This window comes from Humulus lupulus, chromosome 7 (assembly GCF_963169125.1).
Source record: "Humulus lupulus chromosome 7, drHumLupu1.1, whole genome shotgun sequence".
Taxonomy (NCBI): domain Eukaryota; kingdom Viridiplantae; phylum Streptophyta; class Magnoliopsida; order Rosales; family Cannabaceae; genus Humulus; species Humulus lupulus.
The window spans coordinates 148,454,575-148,463,175 of record NC_084799.1 but is presented as its reverse complement, the minus strand read 5'-3'; the positions used below and the strand labels follow the sequence as shown (position 1 = coordinate 148,463,175).

Genomic DNA, 8,601 nt, shown 5'->3' with positions numbered 1-8,601 from the left:
TTTTCCGAGTGAGACCACTCCCTGTTGAAATTGTGCCTGCTTCAAATTTCCAAATATTTTCTTCAGCAAATTTTTTTACGAAACCCACTATTTTTTGGACATGAGACCCATTTTTGCTCCTTGTTTGCTGAAGCAAAAAGTCCGCAAAACCATCAAACCCAAAAATTACTTCCAGAATACCAATTTCTCACATTTGAACCCCTAAAACACATGAACAAACGTAACACCACTTCCAAAAACAACATTACACTAAAATGAAATTAACATAAAAAAAAATTAAAATGAAAACAACTAAAAACACTGGTATATATTTTTTTTTTCATTTTTTAAATTGATTTTTTTTCTATTTTTTTAACATATATTTATATTTTCACCATTCATTTTTTTCTATTATTTTTTTTAATGCATTTTTATTCTTTCTTTCTTTGAGTTGCTTTACAAAGGGATCCTCCAAAACCATAGCAACCCAAACTTCACTTTTTTTTTAAGGATGTTTCAAGGAAACCGAGGTTTGGTATTGCTCAACCTCGCTTCCCCCAAACTTTGCTCCTTTCCTTGTTACCTTAAATGCTCTCCCCAAATGCTCATCATATAATTCCACCACACCATTAGGAAACACCTTCTTCACTAAGAACCCACCATCACAACTTGATTTCACTAGAGATTTTGAGAAAAATACTCTCTTCCCAACTTCCAACATTTGTGATTGAGGCTTTATACTATGTTTCTTTTTCTTCTTCTTTTTCTTCGATAGCTTTGGAGGATAAGATGGTTCTTCTTCCTTACTTATTCATGGCTCACCACCTTTCTCAATTTCTTCAAAAGAGACCTTTTTCTTCACTCCCTTGCTATGCTTTTCATGCATCTTTTCAACCAACTTGAAGTTAGAAGCACTTATGGTCAAGCAAGCTTAAACTTCATTAGGAGATCGTATAGGATAAAAATCCTTGAATGTGACTTATTCATCTTGAGCTCGAATGGTGAGCTTTCATTTTTCAACATCTATCAACGTCCTCCTGGTGGCAAGAAATGGTCTCCCCAAGATGATCGATACATCCCTATCTTCCTCATAGTCAAGAATAATAAAATCTGCAGAAAAATGAACTTGTCAACTTGTACTAAGACATCTTCATTCTTTCCCTCCGGATGTACCATAGAATGGTCAACTAATTGCAAAGTGAGTGTAGTTGGCCTTGCTTCTCCAATTCCCAACTTCTTAAAAATGGACATGGGCATCAAATTAATACTAGCTCCTAAATCACAAAGAGCTTTACCAACTTCTCATCCCCCAATAGAAATTGGAATTGTGAAACTGCCTGGATCCTTCAACTTTGGAGGAATTTTATTCTTCAAAATAGCACTACAACCTTCAGTTAAATCAACCGTTTCAAATTCGCCAAGCTTCCTCTTCTTTGTCAAAATATCCTTCAAGAACTTCACATAATTAGGCATTTGTTCCAAAGCCTCCACCAAAGGTATGTTGATGTGGAGTTGCTTCAAAACATCAAAAAATCTTCAAAATTGGCTTTCTTGCTGCTGCATTTGAAATTGCTGAGGAAATGGTGGAGGTGGCTTGCTAATTAGCTTCTCTGATGCATTTTGCGGAGGAATTGCTGCAGCATTTGCTTCAGGATCAGTATTGGACATATTCGAACTCCCAACTCTTTTTTCTTTTTCCACACTACTTTGGATTGAAGTGGAATCATTTTTGCTCTTAGATTTCTCCTCATTCAACTTCATATTTTTACCACTCCTCAAAGTAATTGCCTTGCATTGCTCTTTACCATCTCTCATTGGATTTTTGGTATCACTAGGCAAGGTGCCTTGGGGTCTATTCCTTAACTCATTAGCTAGCTGCCCCATTTGAATCTCTAGGTTCCTCAAGGAGGCCACTTGGCTTTGAATCACAGCATCATTCTTGGCCATATATTCTTTCATTAAACTCTCCACCGAGCTTGATTGAGATACTTAAGGAGGAGGTGGTTGTTGAGAAAAACTCGGTGGATATGTAGGCTTGTTTTGCATTGGTGCTCCGCTTGAACTAGCTCCTTGACCACCCCCCCCCCCCAATGAGAAATTTGGAAGTTGCCTCCACCCCAGATTATAAGAGTTTGAATATGGGTTGTTACGGTTGGCATTTTGATTCCCCACATAACAAACCGAAGCGGGATTCGAAGGGAAACTCTCAAATGTGTGCCCATCTCCACAATAAACACAAGACACATCAACAACTTGTCCCATAGCAGCTGCTTCTACCATTCCCCCCAATCTCATGTTCTTGAGAAGGTTAGTCATTGGTGAAACTTGAGCGGTCAAAGTTGTCAATGCATCCACTTCAAGTATACCAGCTACTTTTCGACTTGTTGAGGCTCTAGCATTGGCCCTTGGTAATTGTTGCTAGCAATCCTTTCCAAAATCCCATAGGCTTCATTGTAGGACTTAGAGAGAATAACCCCATTAGCTGAAGCATCCAACACCATTCGAGTGGAAGAATTGAGCCCATTATAGAATGTTTCCATTTGTATACAATGTGGAATCCCATGGTGTGGGCACTTCCTCAATAACTATTTGAATCTCTCCCAAGCTTCACAAAAGGACTCATCTTCCAGCTGCTTAAAAGACATGATTTCATTGCGAAACCTGGCATTTTTGGTAGGAGGAAAGTACTTCATCAAGAGATTTTCAGCCAACTCATTTCATGTAGTCACCGAGTTGGGAGGAAGGGTGTTTATCCAAGCTCTAGCTCGATCCCTCAAAGATAAAGGGAATAATTTCATTCTTAGGGCCTCGTCACTCACTCCTTGTAGCTTGAAAGAATTGCTCACCTCCAAAAATGAATGAAGATGAAGATGACTATCCTTAGTAGGCAGCCCACTAAATTGACCCACTGTCTGCAACATTTGGAACATCACGAGCTTTAACTCGAATTGTGGTACTTGAATTTCAAGCCTAACAATGCTTGGATTGAGCTCATTGAACATGGGGGAAGCATACTCCCTTATGGCTCTCTCTCTATCATCTGCCATAGTAATCGCGTTAGCGATATTACTAGCACCCTCAACTCCTTCAATCTCTTCATCCATATTAAGGCAATTTTGAGCTCATTGTTCCCTTAGTCTTCTTCTAAATGTTCGTTCAATCTTAGGGTCAATAGGAGCTAGTTCAATGTCTTCTTGCTCGTTCATACAATAGACCACCTGAGAAATCACAGGAACAAGCAAACAGGGTCAGAACAACAAAGAAAAGTAAATTTCAATTAATGGATATTACACAGAATTCTAATTCCAATCACCGGCAACGGCGCCAAAAACTTATTGTGTAAATTTAATTTATTTAAATACGCAAGTGTACGCAATCATACAAGTAATACAGTGATAAGTAAATCGTCTCCACAGGGATTGCAAAATAGAAAAATAGGCAAAACAATTACTAAACAACTTAAAGATATTGACAATTAATGGATTGTTTGTGAGCTAAATGGAATATTAATTAGATAAAAATAATGAAAATAAAACTGAACTAAACAAAGTAATTAGAAAGAAACACATGGATTGTAAAATGGACTTGAATTATTAATTCCTCCTATGCCAATTATACTAAACAGATTGCGACAACAATATTTTAGCAAATCTCCCAGGTTAGCTAGAATTCAATAAAAACTCATAAAACTTTCCCAAATTTTATGATACTAAATCTTTTACCTGATTAAACATATTCCTATGCCAAATCAGATTTAAGAATACAAATTCAAGGTTCAATTCTCAAAAGTTACACAAGGCAAATAACACATCCCTATGCTATTTAATAACATAACCTAACATAGATTATGACTTGTGTCATCCAAGTTCTTTCCATTATATTTAATCCTTCTAGCATCAAACATAATTAAATAATCTTTCCATTGCTGGCCAAACAACAACAAGAAATTAACAATAAGTACACTTGAATGAACAAGAGAGATTTCACTAAAATAAGGTGTAAGAATTTACTGCACTATAACATAGGGTTCATCAACAATTCAAGCCACACAAAAATTAGTTCATGGCTGATTTAAAGAACATTAATCCAAATGCAATACTGCCCATAAGAATTCAGAGTAGAAATCAAAATAGAAAATATAAGATGAAGTTTAGAAACAAGAGAAAGAACAAATCCAATTGATGATTGATCTTCTTTATGCATTCTCCTCTTCTTCTTCCTTGATTTTTGGTTTTCTTCCTCTGTCTATTTCTCTCTCTTTTCCAAAAAAAATGGAAAACTCCCTACTCTTTCATGTGATGCTCCCTTTTTTTACCCTAGGGTACAATTCCCTTCTAAAATTTGTAAGCTCAATCCACTACTTTTCCCCTTTTAGGCCCACCTTTCTTTAGTCCACCATAATTCTGACATAAGATTGCCCATGTGGCTATTTTTACACCTCAGGCTAGCTGGCAAAGCCACTTAGCAGTGACTTTTTCCAGCTGGTCTATAGTTGACCACGCAGCTCCAGGATGTTGTAGCAATTCCTCTTAGCAAAATTGCATATTTCAGCATATTTCCACTATTTGTTGCCAACTTTTCCACTCATTTTGCATCCCAAACTAGCTTGAGCTCCTTTATCACAGAAAATGAAAGTAAAATAATTATTTAAGTCCAAAATAGCTAAAACAAACTCAACTCAAAAATTAAACTACACAAGACACAAAGATCAAATTAACTAAAACATTAACAATTAAAGACTCAATTCAACACTCTTTTCTTATAAACTCAAGTGTCAAAGAAGACTAAATAACTCTATATCATAGAGTTACCACAAGATCATTACATTGTATTTTAAATAGTGCTTAACTCGCTAAACGAGTCATTAGCCCATAAACGTGCATCTAAGTGCAATTAATGGGCTAGAGTTATAATCTTGGTTAAAAGGAATGGATATATTTTATTAAAAACATTAAGCTGTATATGGGATCCCATAATAATGTTTACAAAGTTTTTTACAGTCCAAAATGGTCATTACAACTCAAAAGTTACAATCCACAGACCTAAGCAGCAAAATAGGGTTAAACCCTAGTTCCTCTGAGAAAGCTTGGCCGTGGTGATCAAGCGGTCGCATATGTACACGTCGTCACCAAAGCTCTCCACTCATGGCTGGGTAAGCTTTTTTTTCCATTATCTGCACCACATAGCACACATGAGCCAAGGCTCAGCAAGAAAACTTATTATTGCATGCATACAAGTACCAATAAATGACTATGGAATCATTTTGGGGCCCGCAGCCCTAATCAAAAGACCATGGAGTCAACCTGGGGTCCCTTGCCCCGAATAGACCATTGGGTCCTGTTCCCTAGCCATGTGACCATAAAGTCACCCTAGGCCTCTTGCCCTAGCTCTGAGTAACTAGTCATAGAACTAGTCAAGAGCTTTAGTTTTCTAAGACCATGGGGTCGGATGAGCGTGTAATGCTCTGCTGATTAGATGTAATCAAATCGACCAGCGCCCAATGCATTATTGTAGTTCTTTACTCATAAGTCAATGATTTACGAACAGCACTTAGCACTATTACCGTTCTTGATTGATAAGTCAATGCTTTACGACCAACTCTCAGCGCTATTGTCGTCCTTGATTGATAAGTCAATGCCTTTCTCAAGCAAATGATGCAACCAAGCATTCATAATGCAACATGTTATCCCCAAATTTTGTTCAATGACGTGGAAATCGGATAGACAAGTGGCAATGCATGGTCAGTAAATGACACATTAATAGTCAATAAATGTGTTATTTAAAGAAGTAAAAAGGTTGAGAGTTGACTTGGGGAGTTGTGATATTACTGGTTAGGAAATAAATTTAGCTGGTCAGGAGTGATTTGCCCGACCAGTGATACACCATGCCCAACCAGTGATGTGTCATGCCCGACCAGTGGTGTGCTTTGGCCGACCAGTGATGTGCCATGCCTGGCCAATGGTGTGCTTTGGCCGACCAGTGATGTACTGTAACGCCCTGGATAGCCAAGACCGTTACACTGTGTGTTTATAAAGTGCCAGACTTGCTAATCAAGTCATTTAATTAAAATTGTGTCACAGAAGTTTCAAAGGAACTAGGGTTAAAAGCATTTTGGTCTCAAAAGTCACATTTTTCATTAAGGAACACTATTTGTTTACACGGGATCCCAAAAATACAACTTTAAAGATCATTTACAAAAGTTACAAGACTCAGGTACAATCTCTAGCCATACTAAGGCAAAACAAGCGGTTAGGTAATCTCTGTCCTGGTCCACTCCTCGATCGTGGTGATCGAACAGCTGGCTATGTACATTTCACCTCGGAGCTCTGCACCTCAGGCTTAGCCCAACTTGCCCTTGCCTTTACCTGCACCACGTAGCACCCGTGAGCCAAGGCCCAGCAAGAAAACACAATATCAACAAAGCATAACCAATTATCAGACAAGTCAATATTTCACGTTGCGTCACATAGCCTCAGTCAAATAACCATTCAATATAGTCAAGTATTCCACATACTAGGTATATCAACACATAACATGCACGGTTTATAAACGATAACCAGGGCTAGCGCTCACAGGCTGCTCCCTCTGTTATCCCAGTGTTCATGGCTCCCAGTGGCCGAGTTGCGCTCTGTGCGCTATTAGTATATACGACACTCTTAGGCCGCTTTTACATGTCCCATGGCGTGATACCAACATTGACATGATACAAATCTCAGGAGCACTTAGTCCCATCACAATCATATAACCAGGTGCAGTTTTCTTACCTTTCAATTCAATAGCTTTGATCCCTCAACACCTTGAGCACGATCCCACTCGAACCCTAGCGCTCACCTAAACACAATCATAGACAAAGTCATCATCAACCCTCAAGTTCAAAACCTAGCCCCGGGCCAATCCCGAGCCCCCCCCCCCCCCCCCCCGGGACGTCCTAGTTCCACCAAACAAGGTGGTGGAACCAAACCCCAAACCTTAGGTCAAAAACCCTTGCAAATTACCCTAAAATCCCCTTCAGAAGGCAGGGTAGCGCTACAGCGCTCTTGGGAGGGCGCTATAGCGCTACAGACAGAAGCCAAAACCCTTCCAGCAAAATGGCCTAGCGCTACAGCGCCCAAAGGCTAGCGTTGTAGCGCTAGTCACAGCCAGCCCAACACCAAAATTTCCCTTGTGCGATTTTCTCGAACCAACCTCAACCAAACCTCTTCCAACTCTTACCCAAACTTAAAAACAACCTCATGACCACACTCCACTCATCCCAAGCACCCTAAACATCTAAAACCCAAGCACATGCAATCACAAACTCAAAATTCACCATAGCCACCTCCAAACTCTAAAACCCAACATAAACCAGCTGAACATCAGAATTAGAGCTTAGAATTCATACCTTTGATAGAATTTCGCCCACAAGCTATCCCTGGGCTCCCTTGGCTTGCTAATCCTCAGCCTTAAGCCTGAATTCCCCAAAGTTCCATTCAATTCAGCTCAAGTACCACAACTTAAAAACCAGAAACAGAAATGGATGAACTCTAGAATCTTACCTCAAGTGTTAGTGAAACCCTGCTAAACCTCTGCCAATTCCTTAGTCTTAGGTCAAGATCCTTGATGTTTAGTTATCCCAGCTCTCCTCTAAGCTTTACTCCAGAAATTCTCAAGAAACAGGTGAAGGAAAGTGTAAACCGACTTAGAGAAACTCTCTCTACTTTCCCTCTTTCTTTTCCCTTCTTTTTCAGACTTCTTTGATATTCTACAAATTCCACTAACTTAAAACCTCAGTAATACCCATCCTTAAGAGTCAAATGACCTTTATGCCCTCCCTATTAACTATAATCCTTTAGTCCACTTAAGGGCATTTTAGTCATTTTACCCAATTCCCGCTACTTCCTCGAGTGTCTCTATTATTTCCCGCTTAATTCCCGATACCTAATTAATCACCATTAGCATTCCTCAATGTCATAATAATCTCCATCTTATCCACTAAATTCCCATTTATACCCCTGAACTCACCCCGAGCCGGGTATAAATCCCCGCTATGACTTTTCCGCTACTTTGCTCACTAGGATCGTCTCGAGTCACTGATCGCGGATAAATCCACATAATAATGTGGTCTCAACAATTATCACATATATCAAGGCAGTTATGCCCATAATGGCCAAAATTACGATTATGCCCTTCTAACCTAATCTGGGCCTATATGCATACTAACACACATAGTCATGCATCTCAAATACTCAAGTAATCCTATAACATGCTTTAAACCATAATCATGCATCTAAATTATTAAAACCACACATAATCTCCGTTATGCCCTCCAGGCATACTAATCAAGGCCCTTAAGCCTTATTAGTGAATTTGGGTCGTTACATGTACTTTGACCGACTAGTGATGTGCCATGCCCGACCAGTGGTGTGCTTTGGCCGACCAGTGATCTGCCATGCCCGACCTGTGAGGTGTCTTGGCCGACCAATTCACTTCGGGGAATGGATTTGGTCGATCGAAGAATCAGAATCTCAAGAGTTAACCCATTGACTCTTTAGTAAAGCCTCAGTAACAGCTTCAGCCAGAATCATTCGCAACTGCCGTGGAAATCTCTCAGATATCCCGAAGTAATAAATATATTGTTGTAAT

At 39.3% G+C, this 8,601-nt stretch overlaps 1 non-coding gene across 1 annotated transcript; it reads left to right on the top strand.

Moving 5' to 3' along the window:
* Positions 1–2,535: 2,535 nt before the first annotated feature.
* On the top strand, positions 2,536–2,642 carry LOC133793253 (small nucleolar RNA R71). Its single transcript, XR_009874706.1, has one exon. It is a non-coding gene; the product is annotated as a small nucleolar RNA R71 (small nucleolar RNA).
* Positions 2,643–8,601: the final 5,959 nt, after the last annotated feature.